We start from the raw sequence: 24,313 nt of genomic DNA on the forward strand, positions 1-24,313 counted from the left end.
GAGACCCGGAGAAAAAGACTGACAACTTGTTAATTCCAGCAGAATTCTAGCAGACATGTTGCTATCCATAAATGCATTAATTTATTGCGTTAGTTAATTTGATTAAACTAAGGATTTTGTAATATATGCATTCTATTATCAACCTTACTTTCATGTTGTGAGTTAAGGGCATATTCTACAGAAAACAACATGTCAAAATTTCAGAAATTGTTCTCATGTTCACTGAGATATTGAATAAAATCTTTTTTTCGAAAGGGGTGTACTCGTACACTGATCATTGTGTTTTATATCACTGTGAGATATATATATATATATATATATATATATATATATATATATATATATATATATATATATATATATATATATATATATCCTTTCCAATATATTGTTGCTTCAGTGGCTTCCCCTCCATCCGGACTTTGTTTTGCTAATGTGACTCTTGTGTAGCGAAAAAACTGACTAATTAAGACATGTTTCTTATCCATAGCTATGTTAATTCCTTCATCCAGATCCATTAATGCTGTAGTAGTGGAGTGGTTAGAGTGAAATCCATTTTGGCTATTACTTTTGATTTGATATTTATCTATAAATTTATTTCATCTAATCACATGTGATTTTTTCCAGGATTTTGGAGAGCTGGGAAGTAGAGATATGGGTCTAAATCACTTCTGTCCTTTTTTTTTTTTTTTTTTTTTTTTTTGGTGAAACCACTTTGGCTATTTTCATACACTGAGAAACTCCCTGTGTTGAATGACAAATTGCAGATATATTTGAAAGGCTCAGTAATCATGTCAATAATTTGCTTAATCAGTGACATCATGTCTGTTATAGTCTTTTTTTTTTTTTTTTTTTTGTCTGCAAAATTTCGAATGCTCAATATTTCACTTGCTTGTATGCCTTGAGAACATTTAGTGTAGTTCCATAATAAATATTTTCATCAGGGATATTTTGTAATGAACTCAATGTTCACAAAGTAATCATTAAATTCATTTGCAACGTCTTCTTTAACATGGATTTCTAAATTTTCCTAGGTAAAATAATTTGTAGTAGTAGATTTGGCCTTCCGTTTATGTAAAACTATTGCACCCCTTGTGGTTTTTGTGCTATTTTTACTCATATCTAATAATTTGGTGTATTAATCTTTTTTTTTTTGTGTCTTTTTTTTTAAATTATCATTATTTATTTTATACCTAGCCTTCCCCCGTCTTTGTTAAGGTTTCCGGTGAAACCAGATGATAAATCCCACAAACACAGAGAGACCGTTTACAAATTTATTACAGTCATTCTACAACATATATCGCTGGACGAAGCCAGGAGAAAAAACAGTTAACAAAAAATGCTTGCTAAAGCTGCAAGGAGAGGCAGTCACAAAAAGACACCCGAGGGCTATAAAATTGCACAATGCGGATAAACAAAACCAAAATACAAAACGCGCTATAAAAAGCGGATAACTAAAGGTGACGTAGAAAAACACGTGAATATCAAACACTGAAGCGAAAGCTGTGGAAACTCAAAACTACGGAGCAGAAAAGGCTCAACGCGTGGATATCAAACACTCAAGCCAAAGGCTGAAGAAAAAATAACACAAAACTATAAATCGAAAAAGGGACTCACGAAACAAATCAGAGACAAGAGACGAGGCGAGAAATTGAACTAAGTATCACAAGGTCAGACTAAAGCACTGGACGAAGGCGTAGCAAGGTCAATACTCCGACAAGGAGTTGTTAGCAGTTCCAGTCCTTATGAAGGGTTGATTGAGAATGGGAAACAGGTGCGGCGCAGAGGGACACTACTACTACCACTACTCAATCGGAGACTGGGAAAAAACAAAAACACAACATCCTCAAAGCACAACCACAACAGTCTTTTGTTTGTTTGTTTTTCCTTACAAGCATTTTTACAGCTCATTTGTCATCCAGGGATTGTTCTGTGTTTTTTTTTCTGCTCTGAGCATAAATTTTTATCTTTTTACAAGTTTTTGTCGTAGATTTATCAGCGTGTTTATAAAAGAATTATAGGTATTATTTTATATGTATACTTGATCCCAATTCTGTCTCTTCAGATCTTCTCTGAAGCCCACTTACGCTTTTATAGATGTAGCTCTTATAATAATTGGAATATCCATACACAATGATTTTCATAGATTGTAAATACATCGAGATGATCACTCATATCCATCATATATATATACACACTTTATGAGGGATGTGTCTGTGCTGTATTTGGACGGGAATCCAAATTGGCCATGTTGAAAAGATGACGTGAGAAAAAGTGATTTAGGTGACAGCAGCTTGTTGACTTTCGATTAAAAAGAATTCTATAGGTCTATATTTAATGGAGAACTCAAGGTTGGAGATAAATCTCTTTAATGGTGATCTTTTGACGAGAGAGAGAGGACTACAGTTTTTGTGATTAGTGAGCAGAGAGAGTTGAAACAGGCCTTGAGAAGTAATTTCACATTACTTTGTGTCATTTTCTGTTTAACATTATCATTTTGTGTACCTTAGTAAACAAGATGTGTTAGACCAGGGGTCTGCAACCTGCGGCTCTGGAGCCACATGTGGCTCTTTATTCCCTCTCCTGTGGCTCTCTAAATAAATAAATAAATAAGTAAATAAATAAATAAATAAATAAATAAATAAATATTTTTTTACATAGTTGTATTTTTTAAGATAAAATATTCTTCAAATGATTAATGATTTAGATTTAAAAAAAAAAAAAAAGAATAAATACATGTTAAAAAAAAAATGTCAGAGACCAAATTTTCAAGTTGTCAGGAAAAGACGAATTAATTTTTTTTTAAATGATCGAAAATGTCCAAAAAGTGAACATAAAATATATAAAAAGGAAGAGGAAAAGCAAAAATTTATCATAAAATGTCTGTGCAATTGCCAAAAAATGTCAAGTGAAATTAATAAAAAAAAAAAAAAAAAAAAAAGATAAAAAATAAAATGTTCAAAACTAACCTAAAATGTCCCCCCAAAAAACAAAAGAAAGGCAGAAAATTACAATAAAATATTTTTTGGAATTGCCAAAAAGTCAGAAAATGGATTAAAAAAAAAAAAAAAAAGCTAGAAAAGAAAATGTTAAAAAGTAACTATGAAATGTCCAAAAACAAAAGAGGAAATCCCGAAAATGGTAAGTGTCCACAAAGTTGCCAAAAATGTCAGAAAATTTCAGGGAAAAGAAAAAAAGTGTCAAAAAATAGCCATAAAATGTATTTAAAAAAAAAAAAAAAAAAAAGGAAGAGAGGCAGAAAATGATGATAATATGTCTATACAATTGCCGATAATTTAATTAAATTTAGCAGAAAGTCAGAAAAAATTTATATAAAAATGAAAACAAAAACGGAAGAGGAAAGGTTTTCAGAAAATGAATGTTGAAGTAGGGTGGAACGGTGGTCGAGTGGTTAACACGTCCGCCTCCCAGTTCTGAGGACTCCGGTTCGAGTCCAGGCTCCGGCCTTTCTGGGTGGAGTTTGCATGTTCTCCCCGTGCCCGCGTGGGTCTTCTCCGGGTACTCCGGTCTCCTCCCACATTCCAAAGACATGCATGGCAGGTTAATTGGGTGCTCCGAATTGTCCCTAGGTGTGGTTGTTTGTCTCTGTGTGCCCTGCGATTGGTTGGCAACCAGTCCGGGGTGTCCCCCGCTTACTGCCCAGAGCCAGCTGAGATAGGCGCCAGCACCCCCCGCGACCATGGAATAAGCGGTCAAGAAAATGGATGGATGGATGAATGTTGAAGTATTGGATGCTGCATATTTTTATGTTGTGGTGCAGCTCGAATTAGCTCTTGGACCCTCAGTACTAGTTTACTAACACTATAACACAATGTTTCTTTCCTTCACCACAATTTTGCAGCTCCATAGAGAATTTTGGTTATTTATTTGGCCTAAAATGGCTCTTTTAACACAAAAGGTTGCTGACCCCTGCGCTAGACAGTATGAATGTTCCTTCCTGTGCCCAGGATTATATTCTTACACAGTGCCGCAATCAATGCATGTATTTGTGACTCGGCTTGTGTTTTTTTTAATCTACAGTAAAAAGTGTGTAGTAATTCAGATCAGTTCTGACTGAAGGGAATTTTCAAGTGCCAAGAGATAGAGGATGTGTGACCAGGGCAACTAATATCTCTGCTCAGTGCTCACATCATGGTTTAAGTGTAGTCCAAGTGCCAAATCAAGGATTCTAAGACAAATGTAATTATCTACATTGTTGCTCATGGGGATAATGGGTCCCATGAATGTACTGTAATTCCCTCTTCAAAATCATATGTTCACAATGAGCACTGCCATGTGCTTAATGCACAGAGCAGCGGAGATAGTGAGGTGATGGTTTGCTTACACTTCAGTAAGCATGAGCCGCAGGTTGTTCCCTTCAATTCATACACTGAAAGAAATTTTCTCGATTTTTGCTCTCTTCATCTGATTACCCACTAGCTTAATTGATCTCATTATTGAACTGCTTTGTGTTGATCCAGTCAAGCAATGTCTTGAAGATAAGGCTACACCGTCTTCTTCCTCTTGTCCTGACTCATTCAGTCTATTATTAGCTTACCTGTGCAAATGACATGATGTTCCCATGCGGCTCACGTATTGGTTGTTTAAAGCAGTGCGACTGTACTGTATGTGGCGGTGCTGTTCGTAAACAACATTTTGTCATATTTAGCTTCAAGCAATGTTAAAAAATAATAATAATAATAATTCAACTACAGTCAAACCTCGGTTTTCGAACGCTTCTGTTCTCAACCAAATCGGTTTTCAAACAAAAAATTTGAGAATTTTATGTCTCAGAACTCGACCAAACTGAAAAAAGCCGAGCGTACCTGAACGCGACTTACTCGGAAGCCGAGCTAACTCGAATGTTTCCTCCGTAGCACATTCGTGTTCAAAGTTCGTTTGGAGCAGACCTGTTCATTGTTATTTACGCAAACCTTTTTTTGTAGTTTTGCATCGTGTATTAGCCCCTAATCATGGGTCCAAAGAAAGCAAGTGCAAGTGGTAAAGCTGGTGAAGAAAAGAGGAAAGTAGTGCACAGAACTATTGAATTTAGAAAAAGAAATGTTTGCATTTTGTTTGTTTTTTCATCATTTTAGATAGGATATCTAAATAAAATAGTGTCTATTTCTACCCTTTTCTATTTATAGTCATCAGTATACAGTGCAGTTTATGGTGTAAAATAGTAGAAAAAAAAAACTTGGAAAAAGTTTTTTTTTTTTAGACTTGGGAACAGATTAAAAATATTTACATTAATTCTAATAGGAAAAATTGTTTCGGATTTCGAACAAATCGCGTTTACAACAGACTTCTGGAATGGATTATGTTCAAAAATCGAGGTTTGACTGTAATTTGAAATGTTTTACATTCAAATAACAAAGCCATGTTTGAGTTGAAGAGTGCAAAATGTTTTCTGTCTCTTAAGAGAACAAACTATTTTTTCAAGTGATGTTGTATTTTGCTGGGAGTAACCCAACCCCAAAGCTGGCTGTGACCAACCCTGTCTTGTCTTCATTCTTGGCTGTTGAATTGTTGATTTTGGATCAGCCTTACATCCTGTTTCATTAGGAAATAGTGCTCCCTTTCTATGTTGACAGTTCAAGTATTTCTCAGCGTTGTGTTGTTCCCCGTCTCCGAGCTACTTAGTTCTTCTCTCCCTTCCCTTGAGTTGTCTACCCACTTTCATGTTGCGTAATTAGAATAAAAAAAAATAAAAAAAACAAGTTATTTTTTATTTCTTTAGTGAAATCTATCATTTTCCCCATTCGTCCACTTTACTTCCCCAGGTCTTGTTTCTTTGTTCATCTTCTTACTGAACTTGATGATCCTGCAGTAAAATTGATCTATGGGCAAACAAGTGTCAGTTTAAAATGGACTACTCCTCGGACAAGTCTATTAGTTTTGACCTTTGGGAAATGCACTGGAAGATTTAATCCCTAACTGGCTAATCCAGGGCAGCTAGTACATGTATACATAAATACCAATAAATTCGGTAAAGGTTGCCGGGACAATCGATTTCCCAAGTGAGACCAACTTTATGATGTAAAGCTTATACGGACAACAAACTGCAGTAGGGCTGAGAGTGACTCAGTACTGTTGGCATATGTTTACATTTATGGTTGCAGGATTAAAGGTTACCCCGGAAGAAACTTTTTTTTTTTTTTCTTCAATTGGCACCCAGGCTACGATGCACAGTTGTCACTTAAAGGTATTTCTCACCCCCAAAAATGACCTCCTCTGACAGTTTGTAGCTTTGATATCTTAGGATGTGTTGGTCCAAATTTGGAGTTGCAATACCTGTAATGGAGCCATTGCTTTGGTGTTTAAGTCGGGGGGCAAATATTTAACAAGAGCAAATTGAACAGGAACGATCAGAAGATTTTAAATATGGTCTTAAACCTTGTGATTTCTGTTGACTGATGATCAATATTGCTGATGCATTGAAGGAACTTTTAAATGTTGCCCATATTGATCAGTAATTGTTACCGTAAAGATTACGATTAATTATATTCATCAAAGCCCAAATGTTCATGAATAGAGCATATGTTTAATATATTATGAGCAGATTTTTAGTGTTTCCAAAGGAGATGCCCGCATTATACACATCAAATAATTTATTCATGGAAAACTGCTTTAGTGGGGAGCTGTGGCCAAATGGTTTAGGATGCAGCTTTTAGCTGAAGGGTTGCTGGCACAATTCCCTTGAATATCATTGGGATTTGGATGGATCAGAGGAGTAAATGCGCATTGCTGCGATGGGCTAAAAGAGGGGAATGCATTTTGGAAACAAATACAGACAGTCATTGTATTATGAACACTTTTAATTTGAATTAATTATGATTGTAAAAACTTTTAATTTTTCTGAAAATTTGTCTGTGAGCGAAGCCATCTGGCCATCCACACCACCCCACTGTCATTAACAATTAGCATATATATACAAATGATTTTTAATTAATTTCATTCATCTATTTTAATGTCATATCTGCTACATGTCCCCAAATAAAGAATTTGAATTCTAGAACATGACAAAATTGTAGTGCATGACTAATCAATTGAATACACCAAGAAAAAAAGATTTGAAATACACATTTTTATTGTTAAAGTGTGCTTCATAAATGAAATTCAAAAGAAAAAGTTTAAGCACATCAACAAACCAATTAGGCCAGGCATTATTTTAAAATATAATCTAAACGTCAATTTTGTTCAAAATCTTTTGATCAAATTGAATCTAAACTTCCACAAGCTGAGGTTCGGTGTATGGATGGCCTGAGATGAACTGATAATTGCTGTGGTGGTTTTTGAGCGTTTGTTCTTTTTATATGTAAACTTTCCATTTAAACATTAACACTACCAGAATTTTAAGACAACTAGATCAGAGCCGTCATTTTGAGCCTAATATGGTTACTCGCTGTTTTAAGTATAATAAAGCCCCTCTCTTGCTTTTCTTTGGCAGACGGATGGTGGACCTTTATTGATTTTGATTATCAGGCTTGTAGCCTACTATCAATAACAATTATCACGTCAAGCAGCCTATTTTTTTAATTTTTTTTTAATACAGCAAGCGTTTTTTTTTTTTGTTTGGTTGTTTTTTTTTTTAACTATAAGCTTTTAGCCTTTGGTCTTGTTCGGACTTGCTGTCTGAAACTCCCGAGCGATTCAGCGACCACTCATGGTGATTCATCAGACTCCCCGTCAGCTTCGTCTCAGAATGTAGCTGGAAAGTCTCCTATGTAGTAGGCTATAGCCTTTTTTTATTTTCCATGGTGATCTAGCCTGGATCCAAAGCTAAAGCATCCATGCTGAAAGGCAGTTGCCCAGAGGCGCCAACTACGGAAGACCAGCGGCTCAACCCCGCGGGTTCCGGCGACGTGAAAGATGCACATTGAATTGAATAGAACCGTCAAAAAGACAGCTATGGGAGATTTAAAGGTGGATTCAGTGATGTTCTCGAAAAGTGGAAGCCAAACATCTGTTTGTCACGTTTAAAAAACTGTGCATGCGGAAGATCATTCTATAGCTCTGCTGCTCGTCTGGGAGAAACGCCTCTCAAATGTCGCTAACGTCTGAACTCATCTTCATCATCATCAGTCTCTGCAGCCGACCTCGCTTCATACGGATGTCCTCTTGCGGCTCTCAGGTATTTTCAAAGTACGCGGTCATCTCGGTGGAGCTACAACGATGAATGGCCGAATCCGAAGCTCACTACACAAAGCTACATGCTACAAACACTCGAAATGCGCATGCACAGCTAGGAACGAGCACGACCTCGTTACGCAGTTTGATTGACAGGATCGAGAAACAATCGTTAAGATGATCCACCCGGAAATGCAGCCACAAAAATATCCTTGAACCCACCAAGTAAGTTTGCCTCTCTGTCTTGTGCTGCACTCGCGTCCATGTCTGCTGATGTCCTGCTGTTTAGTAACACCACACTAAAGCCTACGGGTCCCTCAGTGCGCCAAATTTCAAATGCTTGCATATTGACAGTGCCACTCACAATCCTTTTTTTTTTTTTCAAATATTTTTTGGAACGTTTTGGAAGTGGTTCAACGCTAATAGATTGTCATTAAATATCAGCAAAACCAAATTTATGATTTTCATTTCGAGAAGCATTGATATTGATGCAACATTGACTGTGCAGGGAACAGAGATATGTCTATCTATGTCTGTACATATTTAATTTACATTTTTAGGAGTGATTGATGAACACTTACAGCATCTTGGAAAAGCCATAAAGAATATGTCAAATCAAGGGTATCCCTAACCATTGCTCTAATACATAAGTTTAAAAGATTTACTTTACAAGAATACTTTGCTATTGTTGTATAATTCAGTGATTGTTCCAAATCTGACTTATTACATTGAAGTGTGGGGGTGCGCTTGTAAAACATACACTGAACCAATCTTTCATTTACAGAAACAGGCTATTTGAGTCATAATGGAAACGGATACAGGGACAATACAAACTTAATATTTATACAGTTAAAATCCTTAAAATTTAAATGAAAGAAAGAAAGAAAGAAAGAAAGAAAGAAAGAAAGAAAGAAAGAAAGAAAGAAAGAAAGAAAGAAAGGAAGATGCATTTCAAACCAGAGGGTTAGTCTGTCTGTGGCAATAAATTACAATATTGAATTTATTTTTGTAATTTTGTAAAATTATGTTTGTAAGTGTGCCTTGACCATAGGAGCACATGTTCTAAATTTTACTTCTTTTTGCCCCTTGTCATTTTTTTAAAGGAATGAAATCCATCCATCCATCCATTTTCTGAACCGCTTAATCCTCACAAGGGTTGCGGGGGGTGCTGGAGCCTATCTCAGCTGGCTATGGGCAGTAGGCGGGGTACACCCTAAACTGGTTGCCAGCCAATCGCAGGGCACACAGAGACCAACAACCATCCACGCACACAAGCACCTAGATACAATTCGAGCACCCAATTAACCTGCCATGCATGTCTTTGGAATGTGGGAGGAGACCGGAGTACCCGGAGAAGAGCCACACAGACACAGGGAGAACATGCAAACTCCACCCAGGAAGGCCGGAGCCTGACTCGAACCCGAGTCCACTGTACTGGGCGGCGGACACGCTAACCACTCATCTACCGTGCCGCCCAAGAATGAAAGCAATAAATAAAATAACTCTTTGTTTACTGCTCCTATTCCCTTTTTTCGCACCATCTGCTTTGTCGACTAATTGTGATATTTGTCATCCTTTTAATGACAGAGGTTGGATAAGTACAAAATCAGCATCCCAACTCCAGTTGCATCAGATATTTATCCAATTTTTGTGCACATACTGAAGAGGCCTGGGTCGGATTTGAAAAAAATGGAATTGTACTGTTCACCTGTGTCTACTACTTGTCATTGGCTCCAAATTCAAAACGATCTACGGCAGCTTCCAACACTATGTATGCTGGACTCATGCCTGCTGTGTGCACTGCAGCAACTGACAATTCCCTGACACCCACACAAGCAACCACATAATAAGATGAAAAGGAAGAGTTCTTGATTTGGGGATTAAAGTCACAGTTGCATGTGCTCGCAGTAGTTTTATGTCAAATCAATTGCCTGCAAAAAGATCCACTTGCCACCATATGAAGCTACCTTTATTGCTTTACTTGTAATATTTTGAAATATTTTATTTATTTGTTTTTAGTTTCTTAATTCAGAATTATGTCTCATTTGTCCTGCTAACCACCAACATGGAGGAGGACAACAGCAAAATCACATATTGCTCTTTGCAGTGTAGGGAGTTTTCTTTTAAATCCTTGCACTGTGATTTTGTTAGAGAGGCTCATAGGTATTTGTAATTCTTTATTGATTTCTCCAAAGATTGTTATTGGACAAAAACAAATTCTAGAGTCTGGTTCAGAGCAATTGCAAACAACATTTATGTCTTGCATTGATCTGCTAAATAGCTTCTGAGGTCAGGTTAACTTGCAGATAAGAGATTATGTTGTCATCCTCTGCTGTTGTTAAATCCAGACATACCATAATCTGTTTTAGGACAATCCATTCCATATAAGAAGTGCACCAATTAAAATGACACATTAAATAAATACTAAACATAAAGACTTACCTCTTAGGAATGAAATCTAATATCCCCAACGATGACCCTCCGTCAGTGCACTGATACACACAATCAAGTCCAAACAACAATTATACTGTCCCAAATTGGGATGTTGTGTAATTGAACGGAGTCTTTGTGTAGGTCCTTAACATTTGGCCAACTATTAATTACACTAATTAAAAAAAAGGGCAATTTTTGCATAGTTGATTTCCTAGCATAATGCTATCCCGCAAGTGACATTACAACTCACTTGTGTTTCAATGCTCCCAAGAAAAGAATACATTTTATGAGAACGCTCAATCACCCTGCTAATTGGTGTCGTTCCTGTTGACTGGATCCTCCATTCAATTGATCACTTTGAAACACTGTTTGTATTCATCTCTTAAAGGCTACAGCGGCAAGTACGGTAAGATGGAGTTTTCCCGTGTTGTTTACCTCATCTCGGCCAAAGAGTTATATTGAAAGAAGTGTGAAGGCATAAAAGTCAAGGCTCCAGCATGATTGGATATGTAGTTGCCGCTATTAACGGCTGTCCCAGAAACGGCCTCATTCACCTTTGCTTTGAGCACTGCACTCAGTCACTGATATCTTTGCACCCGTTCCTCGTCTCAAATGGATATTATGGTGTTAGTGAAGACAAAGATCGGCATCTCTTGGCTCAAATGTGCTGACCTTGCACTTAAATGAGATGTTCAGTCCTACCAGTTGTTGCACTTTTCTCTCTAAGAGCAGTGTGATGGCACAAGAATAGCTGCAGAAAATTCTTGCTCATTTTTCCTCAGTGGCCTCTGTTCTCTTCCATTGAGCCAATCTTTCACATTGGCTCGACTGGCATAGTGATGTGTCGATCGCGAACGAGCCGGTACGAAGTGAACAATGAGAGCCGGCACCCTCCCTAGAGAGCCGGCTCCGTCATTTTCCCTCACTCTCTCTCTCTCTACCTATGCCGCTCTCTCTTTTTCACGTGTCTGAAGCGAGGTTTGGCAGTGTCTCAACTGCCGTGCTCAGAGAGGGGGAGATGGTGGTATTGCACGCGGAGCAGATTGCTCAGACAGAGAGAGAGACAGGAGGAGGAGAAAACAGGAGAGGAAAGGACGACACACAAACGCTGTTTGTACAAGATGAGCCGAAAACGCAGTAACATTTGGAGACATTTTAATTGGTTCAAGTCAGATGAGAGAAGGAGTCCGTCAGTCCGTCCAACTTGATTTATTTATTTATTTATTTATTTATTTATTTATTTATTTATTTATTTATTTATTTATTTATTTATTTATGTATTTATTTTTAATGGAAATTTTAAATAAAGCAAGGTCTTTTATCCTGGACCGGGTGAGGAGCTAATGTTTGTTTTGTTCGCTGCTGCTGTTGCAGTTAAATTACTACTCACTATATTTGTTATTTGATTGTTATTTTGATTGTTGTTGGTTGAAGTTTCTTGTTTACTGTATGGAGCCTATTAATTTGTTCAATAAAAATGAGAAAAAAAATCTTTTTCTTTGCTTGATAATTGTTGCTATTTGCAGTCAGTAGAGTGCAATATTTAGTTCACCAAGTCATTTATCAAAATGTATGGTGAATTTGTCCTAAATATTTAAAAGAAGAGCTAAAGTTAAACGAGCCGTTTGAGAGCCACAAAGAGCTCTTCTCACTGAGCCGATCCAAATGAACTGGCTCACCGAAAAGGGCTGAAAATCCCATCACTAGACTGGCACCACATTCTAGGCAAAATGCATCAGTGAATGCAATTCAGCAAAGTTGTTTTGTTCAGTAATCGCTGTTATAAAATCACAAAATCAAATTAGATGTAGGATTTGTCACCCTTTTGCATGAACAGCTGTGAAGCAAGTCTTCAGCCTCAGGCACATAGAGTTGGTGGAAGAAGTATCATGCATGACAAAGAAAACAGGAAGGACAAAACCCAGAAGGGTCAAATTCGACCTTTGACTTTATGAGGCCAGAAAGAAAGAGCTATGATATTGGCCATGCAAACTCCATCATCCAGTATTCAGCCTTCATTTTAGCTGTCGAATTAATTAATTTGATGCATTTTAATGACAAATGAAGGCAACCACAAACTATCTCCACTCTATTGTAAGTATACCTTCCAGCTACATAATAACTTGCGATTTTGTATGTGTGCATCAACTGTATGTTTACCATGATTCTCTTTTCCTAAAGAGGAAAAGAAAATCTTGCAGAGTGCAAATCCCTGAAAAGTCCCTCTTTCTCTTGTGACTTCAGGGGAAGATTTGCTGTTCCTGTCATGGTTGGAATTGACTGCTATGAATACTCATTGAGGCAGGCATCCTCAGTAGCGGGTGGCATGAACCGAAGCTGAGCGCTCGCTCAAGGGCAGACTCGCTAGAAAATATAAAGTCATGACCTATGGAGAAAATGTAAATCAAATCGTTTCATTCTAAAACATTGAAAGTTTGTTATACTTCTTCAAAAACAGGTACTTCATTTACAGGGTCCCAACATGGGGCAATTCAAGGCTACCAAACTGACTATTTTTCATTTACATTTGAATTTTTATGATTTAAAACTCTTTTCTTACTACAAATCATTTCCATAATTATGACTACTGTGTTAAGGTAGTTTGTTTGGAAATAGATTACATAGACAACTGTTATGTACAAATTTGAGTTACATTACAGTGAGTCTGTTATCATCTGGTTGGGAATTTATTTATTTATTTATTTTTGTATGAAGCTATTAAGCAATTTTTTTTACTCTAAGAGAGTCTAAACTGAATTATATCCCAGATGTGTTTGAGTGAGAGGTGGGGTACTTCCTGAACTGGTCTCCAGCCAGTCACAGAGCACATAGACAGTACAAAACTATTCACACTTGCATTCACACCAGTGGGCAAGTTAGATTCTTTGTTGAACGTAAAGCGACGGTGCGCGCACGTAACGTAGCGAGTGATGCTTTTTTTGGGCAACTTTGTTCAGTGTTGCAAAGACACTTGTCACACACTCTTAAACCCTCTCTGTCTGCTCTCAATCCGTTTTTATTGTCACGAACATGACACAATTTGATGGAGAAGCATGATTTTGGAATAGTGTGTCCTTCACAAACATTTCATTCAAAAGAATGATTTTTTTTTCACTTCTGAAGTGATTTGTTCTTTTCTAAGTTTATCTGAGCTCAGCCACGCACACGTCGTCATTCTTAGCAAATGACCAATCAGCATTCAGCGTCAGATGGGGGCGGGACTGAACATACGCTATTGGCATTCACGAATGAGTTAGTTAGGGAACTTCCCATTTGCGAACGATTCAGTGAGTGAATGTGCTGCCATTTATGCTTTGCATACGATTCAGTGAGTTGACATGTTGCCATATCAGGTTCTCGAACGATTCCGTGAATGTTCATGTTCCTACTTCCGGTTCAGAGATGATTCAGTGAGGGAACGTGCTGCCGTTTCGAGTACACACACGATTCAGTAAGTTAACGCGAACGATTCAGTGAGTAAATGTACTGTCATGATTGTTCTAGTTCATGAACGAATCTGTTGAATGATCCTTTTTAAAGAACTGATTCTAATGATTCAGTTCACTTCAAAGAACTGTCATGCCCATCACCAGTTTGGAATGTGAGAGGAAGCTGGAGTACCCGATATATATGGGCAAATGGACTTTCACTTGTATAGCGCTTTTTCATGTACATGTGATACTCACGAAAGTGTTTTGTTGAGAAATGTTTTTTTTTTTTTATTGCTCGAGTCATTTTCTTGATTTATTTTGTTTTACTTCAATGTGTCTATTTACATTGAGAGGCGATTCTATGTTGTTTTGCGAAATGAACACTGGGTGGCAGCACTAACTTGCAGTGTCACAGGGACCACGTAATGAACAACGGCGAAGGGTGCATGGACAAAGAGCAACAAGTGTCCAGCGTCGCTGATTTACGTGTCGTATTTCTGATATTTCCAGGATTATCTATATATCTGCCAGCGGGCACCCAGCCGGGACTCGCTACATACACGTTACTTTTCTAAGCGCTTCACACCGACTCTTTATTATGCCTACCAATGACGCAACATCAGGAACAACTAGTGCTTCAGAATCTTGCTCAAGGGCATTTCGACTTGGTCAAATAGAATAAAAATTTTGTGGCTACGAACATTTTGTTCTAATATTTTCAGACTAGGTTTAGTACATGGACTCAGATTTTGGTGACAATCAGTCACAGTTTTTGTATACTGTATTTTTCAGATTATAAATCACATTTTTTTTTTCATAGTTTGGCGAGGGGTGCGACTTATGTGTGAAATTAACACATTATTATATCATTTCACATATTATTTTCACACTAAACCGCAAAAGGGCGCTTAGGCCTGTGTTGATAAGTTCAACATTGCATCGTCTACCTCCCGAGTTGGGGGAGTTGTTTAAAAGTGACACCGAGGATGAAGATTTCATTGGATTTAGTGATTTGGAGTGAAACTGATAGTTTGGTAAACTTATTAGCATGTTCTTTATGCTAGAGTTATATGAATAACTTGTAGTGATGGGAACATAATTCACTCACGGAACGTTGGGATGGAGGGAGAGTTCCGGGTGGGAAGGTTTTGTTATTTGGAAAAGGGGAGTTAGCCTGTTAGCTTCCAGCTGAGTGGGGAGTTGCTGTTAAGACCTCAGAAGCTGATGTCAATAAAACGCCAGCCTTTGGCTCCGTGCTTCAACACTCCGCCTCCGACTCCCGTCAATGCTCGCTACAAACTCTTAATATGTTACGTCGTTACTGACATTAACAGGCATGTCAGTCATGTAACGTTAGTATACCGTGCACTTATTCATCCTGTTGTTCTCTCTTTTATTTTAATTTTAAATTGCCTTTCAAGATGACATGTATGTTTTTGGTGTTGGATTTTACCAAATAAATTTCCCCCAAAAATGCGACTTATACTCCAGTGCGACTTATATATGTTTTTTCCTTAATAATTATGCATTTTTTTGGCTGGTTCGCTTTATAATGTAATTCGAAAAATACGATATATGCTGCCGTAATGGACCAGTTGCATACCATGTATAGTCGACGGGTTGGCTGCATTCACGAGTCACTTACGCAATGAATGTCTATTTTTCCTTTCTTCCACAGGAAGAATATAAGACCTGAATTGGCTAAGAGAGCCATCTAAATAATGGCAATACTTGACGAGGCCCATATGCATTTATATAGCACAACAGACGAGGAAACAAGTCCAAAATGAACAGGTCCGTGTCGTGTGGATGCTCGCAAACGTTTTTATGCTCGCAAAGACATTTTAAACATGTTCAAAATTTGATTGCGACAACAAAAGCTGTTTCCTGTTGGAGGATTGAAATTCCACTGAATACCTCTCTGTTGTAAGTGTTTCTCAATCTTGTTAGTGTTCCATTCTTTGATCGATTTTCTCATCTCACTGTCAGCTGATCTGAAGTTGGTTCCGTTATCAGAAAAGATCTCTCTAACTTGTCCTCTTCTAGCAAGAAATCTTCGGATTGCGTTGAGACATGCATCGGTGTCAAGTGAAGATGCCACTTCCAGATGTACGGCTCGTATAGCAAGACACGTAAAGATAACGCCGTATCGCTTTACTTGTCCTCTTCCCCTTCTTGCATAGAATGGTCCAAAATAATCAACGCCGACTCTAGTGAAAGGTGGGTCGTCAGGTAGGACCCTGCAGTTTGGTAGATCTGCCATGAGTTGTTTGCCAGTAGTTCCATGTAGTCTTTTGCAGGTGACACATGTAGCTAGAAACTTTCTAATGGCTCCAACAGCGCCAGGTATCCAAAACTTTTGACGGAGATTCGCCATCATGTGATTCCTTCCAGCGTGTGCTGTAATGTTATGAATGTGTCTCAGCACAAGTGTTGTGATGTGTGAGTCTTTGGGTAGAATGGCTTGCTGTTTGGAATTTTCAGGCATTGCTGCACGACTCAACCTTCCGCCAACCCTCATAACATCATCTTGGAGTACAGGATTCAACTTGTAAAGTGAGCTGTTCTTCTTCACCCTTTGATGTTCTTTTAACATAGCCAAATCACCTTGGAAACTTTGTTTTTGGCAGTACTTCACAATTTCTGTTTCTGCTTTGGCTAAGTCGTCACAAGTCAGATATTTTCTTTTCACCGTTTTCTTGAATAAAGTTATTTTGCTTTCTTCACCTAATGTAACAAATTCTTTCCTTTTTTCCTTTAGCTCTTTCAGCAAGTCTTTCAGCTTTAGAAACCAGGCGACAGCCTGCTTCAATGCAGTCCAAGAAGAATAGTGGTTCATCCATTTGTCCATGGGATCCTGAGGCTCTCGTGCTTGGATGACATGCACTTGAGTCACTCTTTTGACCTCCAGGTCATCTAATTCCAATAGTCCAGGATCAGGTGAGCCAACTGTCATTTTTCAAAAATGCTTCCACTGTTTGTCCTCTTGAGACATGATCAGCGGGATTCAGAGTGGTGTTGATATATCTCCACTGAGATGTCTGTGCATGCTCCAGGATTGCTGCAACCCTGTTTGCAACGAATGTCTTGAATCTGGTGCTCTCACTATTCAAGTACTTTAGCACAGCCGTGCTATCAGTCCAAAATATGGATTCCTGAAGCTCCAAATCAAGTTCTTTCCTCAGAAGCTTATCCATCTTTACTGCAACTGTGGCTGCAGTTAATTCCATTCTTGGAATAGTTGGAGACTTCAAGGGTGCAACCCTCGTCTTTGCCAGAATCAAAGTGGATTGAGCTTCGCCAGTTGAAAAGCGCAACAGCAAGTAGCTGGTGGTTCCGTAGGCGTCTTCACTCGCATCCGCGAAGTGATGGAGCTGTGCAGAGATTGGTACACCAAACTGCTTCAACTTGAAACATCTGTCAACTCCAAACCTTTCCAGCTGTGGCAGACTTGAGATCCACTTTTTCCACTTGACAGCTACAGTGTCAGGCAGATCTTCATCCCAACCGTATTTCTGTCGACATAATTCCTGCAGCATTCTTTTAGCCGGCAATATTACTGGTGCTAGAAAGCCCAATGGATCGAAAATGGAACTTACTTGCGAAAGCAAGCCCCTTCTAGTGAGTGGTCGATCTTTGTGGGTGATCTTGAACTTGAACTGATCAGATTCGGCACACCACTGGATGCCTAATGTCCTTTCCATTGGCAAGTAGTCCTCGTCCAAATCCAAATCCTGAAATCCTTGTGCTCTTTCCTTTTCTGGGATTGAGTTGAGGAATTTCCTGCTATTGCTTGACCATTTTGTCAGCCAAAATCCTCCTTTTGCCAGCATTTTCATCAAATCAGCACACAAGGTAATGACTGTGTCTTCATCGGCACATGACTTTAGACAGTCATCCACGTAGAAATTTCTATGGACTGTTTTTGCTGCCTCCTGTCCGAACTCACCAGCAAAGTCAGATGCACATTTTTGAAGTGCAAAGGTGGCAACACTTGGGGACGATGTTGCACCAAAGATGTGAACCAGCATCTTGTGTTCGACGAGATCTTGCTCATAGTTCCCACCAGGCCACCACAGGAATCGAAGAAGATCGTTGTCGTCGTTGCTCACTCTCACTTGGTAAAACATGGCTTCCACGTCGGGCATGATCGCCACAGACTCCTGCCGGAACCTTAAGAGGACTCCCAATAATGAGCTGGTCAAGTCAGGCCCCTGCAGCAGCTGGTCATTCAATGATGTACCTTGAAAGCTCGCGCCACAATCAAAGACGACGCGTAACTTCTGTTTGGTTGGGTGTCTGACTCCATGGTGAGGCAGATACCATGTTCGTCCTTCAGCGGGTACACACTCGCTACCATCAAGCTGTACTGCGTATCCTTTCTTGAGGAGGTCATCCATGAAGGCCATATACTCATTGCGATATTTGACATCTCTCAAGAATCTCTTCCTCAAGTTTAGTGCACGTTGCTCCACGACTGCTCTGTTGTTCGGCATACACAAAGTTTTCTTCCTCACTGGAAGGCAAACGTTGTAGTGGCCATCCTGAAGTACTGCAGACTGAGACACCATGCTGATGAACTGATGGTCATCCTTTGACATCTCGATGTCTTCAGTTTGTCCCGCATCAGGAAAATCCTGCTTGAACTGCAACTGCCAAAGATCATCCAGCTTTGCTACTGAAATTCTGTTAGCAGTAACTTTTGTCAATGTGTTCATGTGAGTGCTTTCACTTCCAGTTTTGAGAGGTCCATTGACTATCCAGCCTAATATTGTCCTCACAGCGTATGGTCCATCATCAACGCTGTTGACCACTTGCAACGGCTCCATTGCCTTGGGAACGTTTACTCCAATGAGTAATCCAACCGTGGCTTGGATAGTGGGGATTCTCACCTCCTTCAAGTGAGGCCAATTGTCAATATCCTTCTGATGAGGAATATTGTCCTTTGTTACAGGAATGTCCTTTTGTGAATACACTTCCTTCAGTTCGACAAACTCATTGCCGTCCAAGCTGCTAATTTCTAGACCAGTCACAATGCGCGTATTCACAATCGAGTTACTTCCCATTGTTCGTAATGCAATGTTTGCTTTCCGTCCTTTCAAGTTGAGTTGGTTGATCAGCGACTCTGTAGCAAAAGTGGCTGAGCTCCCTGGATCCAAAAACGCATAAGTTGCCACTATCTTGGTTCCTTTTTGCGCCTTGACACACACTGGTATAATTGAAAGGACACAATCTTCTTTACCGGCCCCAGTCACACCACAGGTTTTGGTTGCTTGTACAAGGGCACTTGATATGGATTGCTGTTCACAATCGTCTTTCTCAGTTTTTTCTCCTGAGTCTTTATGGGTAATGTGTAATGCTGTAGGATGAAATCGAGAGCATTCTTGACATTGAAGTTTCTGTTTGCAGCTACTACTCATATGACCATGCTTCAAACATGCAAAGCACAGACCTTTGCTTCTCAAAAAGTCAATTTTGTCTTTGTGTGGCTTGTTCTTGAATTTTCTGCAAACAGTGAGGCTGTGTTGCCCTCCGTCACAATAAGCACACGGTTTGCCATTAGCATCCACTGAAACAGATTGTGTTTTTGTCACGGTGGGTTTGTCGTTTTCCATCTTGGGGGGCTCAACAACTGTTGTGAACACTTTCTTTGATTTTGATTTCTGTTTTGTAGGATCTTTCGGATTTGCAATGGTGTCCTTTATGTTCCCATAAAGCGGATGTAGCAGATACTTAACTTGCCGGTTTAGGAAGTCAACAAAATCCTTGAATTTGACTCTTTTCTTGGTTGTTTCTTGCAGATCGCAAGCGGACTTTCTCCAAGATTCTTTAAGTTTGTATGGTAGCTTGTTTGCTAATGCTTTTATATTAGCCGAGTTGTCCAAATCTTCCATGTAGTTACATCTGTCATTGTGTTAGAACATCCCATTAGGAACAATGCAAAAGACTGAAGTCCAACACCATCTTCAGGCTTGATTGATGGCCAATCCATGGCTACCTTTATGTATGCTTCCGCTATCTGAAAGTCATCACCAAAATACTCCTTTAACATTTGCTTTGCTCTAGCATATCCTGCAAAAGGTTCCATGTGGATGCAGCTCTTCACCAACTCATGTGGTTGTCCACTTGTATATTGCAGCAAAAATTGAAGGCGATCACGATTGTCACTCGTGCGGCTTTCAATCCCATGTTCAATGGCACCAATAAATGATTTGTATTGCAGAGGGTCACCCTCAAACATCGGAATGGAAAGTTCAGGAAGCAGAGATGCCTTGTGACTTTTTGCAAGGTACTCTGTGACGCTGGCTTGCTGAGAGATGGCTTGACAAAGCCCATCAAGCACTGGTCCCTGTGGTTCTCGAATTTTTGTCTTGGGTGGTAAATTTGGTAATGTAGCCATTTGAACAGTCGCAGCAGGAGCATTGAGATTAATGCCAGTTGTTGCTATGATCGGTTGTGATGGTAATTCACCAGTAGGTTTTGTCTCTAGTATACTACTGTTCTTATCAGCAGAAGTGATGCTATCCTCTTGTGTAGTTTCATATTTTTGTAATACCTCCATTTTAGCATCAGACTCAGCAAGTGCAGTTTGCATTGCATGCATTTCCTTTTTAGCTTTAATTGCAGCTTCTTCTTGTTCAATTGCTAACTTTGCTTGTAAAGCAGCAGCCTTTGCTCTTAGTGATGCTCGCTCCATTTCTGCCTTTAATCTGATTGAAGATGATGACGAAAGCGTACTTCCACTGTGAGATCCTTTACTCTGACTTCTACAGGTTAATTTTGTTGATGTAGATCTACTATCTACAGGTGATATTTGCTTACTGTATTCTTCAGCTTGCACAGCACGTTTCAATACATCCTTCATCCATTTCTCACATTTCCAAAAGAAGTTATCCATTATTTCAATTTTTGGCCTAAACCAGTTATTTAGATCATCCACATTCTCCTCTTCAGTCATCAATTTCCTCAATTCAGAATTAAGGTCCACAAATTCTTGCTGTAAGCCACTAAAATCAACACGAAGTTCATTTTTTACAGCATCCACATTTGCATCATCCTCCATTAATTGTTCAATATGCCGTTCCATGCGCGTCAATTGAGCAAGCTTGCACCTGCGTGCCTGTATCAGTTTAGCCTTGTGTTCCTCCACTGCCTTCTCAGTCATTTTTATTGTCCGTTTTTCACTGACTTGTTCATCCATGGCAAGCCAATATTTCCACAATCAATCAATAAAAACGTCAAAGAAAGTGCAGCGTCTTACTTTGTCACTCAGCTGAACGACGAACGATGTGAAGCTATTTTTAGACTCACGCACTTCTCGCGTGCACGTCCTCGTATCTCGAGTTGATTCCAAAGTTGCGGTAACAATTCCTCTTGTAAAAAGTTTCCAGTCAGGCCGTTCCAAGTTCCGTTTATCCACAAAGAGCAAGTTTTTTGACTAACAATGTAGGTTCTTAACTAGTAAAGCTTTAGCTTGACGCTCCAAATTCACTTCCTTATTTGTGTCCACGACTTCGTCGATGAATAAAGAAAACTCCAAACGCTGGTCTTTGTTTTGTTAACTTTAGTAAAAATAAATCAACTGTACAAAAATGACATACACAAAAAGAAATACCAAAACAGTCGTAATAAAGAATTTAAGGAGATTCGGAGATTCGGAGGTAAAAAAACTGTGTGGCTCTACTCCACGTTGCCTGACCGCACTACCCGTGCACCACACAGATCCCTCCGCCTAAAGTAAGCAAAAAATAGATCCTACCGAAACAATGCTGCAATGAAAGCACATTACATACTAAAATTCACACATTTTAAATGAAAAAAAAAACAAAACTATTGCCTTTAACTATTCACTCCACATGTAAATAATAAACCTTTCAAATTGTAAATAATGTAAATAATATACTTTTGTCAGAATTAACTCAAATCACCTTTATCCACATATTACTTGACTCAAAATTAGAATTTAGGCTCCTACAATAACATTTTGTGACATTGACAAAGGGAGGCACAAGGAAAACATGACAAAAATCCAACTACACCAAACAAAACAGATCATGACAGCAATATGTCTATTTAAATAACTTGTTTATTTACTGTATATTTACAAAAAATAATGAGACTTTACGCGATCAGGATTTTTGGGGTCTATCAATGATAAACAAGTTTGTATTGCCTGATCCAGTCGATAACTAAAATCTTGCTGGCGCCAACAATCCAGCTCCGATTGGCCCTGAGCTCATTCAATGTTTCGTCACCATGCTGAACTCTTTTGTGACAGTCATCCAGTATCAGTTGTGTGACAATACCTTCCCCAGGTAAGTTTATGGGGTGCTTTAGCTTGTGGGATGCAGTTCATTCTGACGATACGATAAAGATTTGATTTATTTACTTGTTTCCGGTAGGTTGTCTGTTTTTTCTGCATCTCCATCCTCCATCCATGAACGTCACATACCGTAATTGACTTTGGATTTTTGTTCAGTTTTTCTTTAGAAGCCTGAATGTGTTTGTTATTTGGGAGCTAGGGTTGTTACATGAAGGGTATCTCCAAATGCTGTTTCTTATTTTGAAATTTGTTTTCGTTCAACAGCTGCAGAAACAGGATATCTTCCTGTGATATGTTTTTCTGATGCTTGTGTCTTGAAAGTCTATTTCCAATACCTTAATCAGAGAGGCAGGTGTTATAGGCGGACGTTCTCTCACAGAGACGTGATTACAGAACCCTGTTACATCCTTTGCGCGAGCCAGAGAGGGAGCGATACGGAGTTGATGTAATAACCTAACATACATGTTTTTGGGATGTAGGACGAAGCAGAAAAAAAGATACAAGCAGGTGGAGAACATGCAAACTCCACACAGGAAGGCCCAGATTCAAACTCCTACACTCAGAAAACTGAGGCAAATGTGCAAACCATTTGTACCATGTGGAGTCATTAACAATTTCCTCTTCAATAGTCTTAGTTGAATTGAACTGATAATGACCATGTCCAACTTAATGACATCAAGTATTGATTTCTTACTGTTTCAATAAAACCTGTTAGACCAGGCAGTTTGTCAGTGATTTGGCAGGCAAGACAAGCAGACAAAATGCTGATTAAATGGATGTGGTTTCAAAGAGTCTGTCTTTTCATGCCAATCTGGATATCTGGCAAACTGAAGAGTGGACTACAAGATTATGGCCAATGGTTCATGAGCAATTTAGAAATTGCTACACTGCCAGTAGCCCTGTTGTCAGTTTAATGAGTTCACCCATGCAGTGTGCAGTGCATGCATACAGGTCAAGTATTCTGTCGAAAAATATAGACGCACTGTGATGATGTGACATTAGGACATTTAATTGAACAGTTAATTGTCATTAAGCAGTACTGGCCCGAACTGGAATGTTTCAGGGCTTTTTTTTTTTTTTTTTTCCACAAAACAAACATTTGGAATGGTAATAATGTGCAGAGACAATAAGGAGTGGTCTGCTTCATTGAAGAATTTAAATTGCCAAGGTGTGAATGTGATAGGAATTGCTTAATTGTATGATGTGAGTTGTCAGTTGCTTATTTGTATGTGTGAGTACGGATGCCAGATACACAGCAAATTGGTCCGCCCAGGGCAGTCTTAAAAAAAAAAAAAAAAAAAAAAAAAAAAAAAAAAAAAAACTTGCTAGTTTTCCACGACCGCACATTTCCATGTCGAGATGCGGAGAAGGTGCTGGGGACGGCGCCTTCATAACGTCAACTTGCTGCGGAGACAAGTGGAAGAAAGGCGCGGGCAAGGGTCAATTTGCAACTGCAGAGGGGGAGGGGGGCGAGGGATAAACAAACTTGTTTCCGTCATGCGACTCTGTTTGATTGACGGGTGAAAGGGTGGCGTTAGCAGGCTATGATGTCAAGACTTCCAATGATGGATCAAAAGTAATTGAAAAGAAGCCATCAAGTGCCCAGTTCAGAAAAAGAAAAGAAGTAGAAACAGAAAAGGTAGGGCGATTTGTATGTGTTGTCGCGTCAGCCCTCAGTGCAGGTAGACATTTCCCAAGGATGAGGAAATCATCGCCCGCTGGTGTTTTCTGAAGGCTGACGCTTTGTGAAGATAAAGGACCCTTTGTCCTCTGACTCCTCTCCAGCCGTAATCGTATAAAAAAAGATAGTTGATTCCAGTTGTCCATGCCTGGAGCAAGATTCTGCGAAGTGGGCTTCCACTGGTCCATTCCCGGGGGCAGTCAGGTTGCAAAAAACGTAGTACTCAGAATCAAATTAAGATGAGAAAGTCCTGGCCGAGATTCAAGCTGAACACAATGGTTTTATTGACACAGACACAGATGTGAGATGCTTCGT

The sequence above is a fragment of the Festucalex cinctus genome, chromosome 3 (genome assembly GCF_051991245.1).
Source record: "Festucalex cinctus isolate MCC-2025b chromosome 3, RoL_Fcin_1.0, whole genome shotgun sequence".
Classification (NCBI taxonomy): domain Eukaryota; kingdom Metazoa; phylum Chordata; class Actinopteri; order Syngnathiformes; family Syngnathidae; genus Festucalex; species Festucalex cinctus.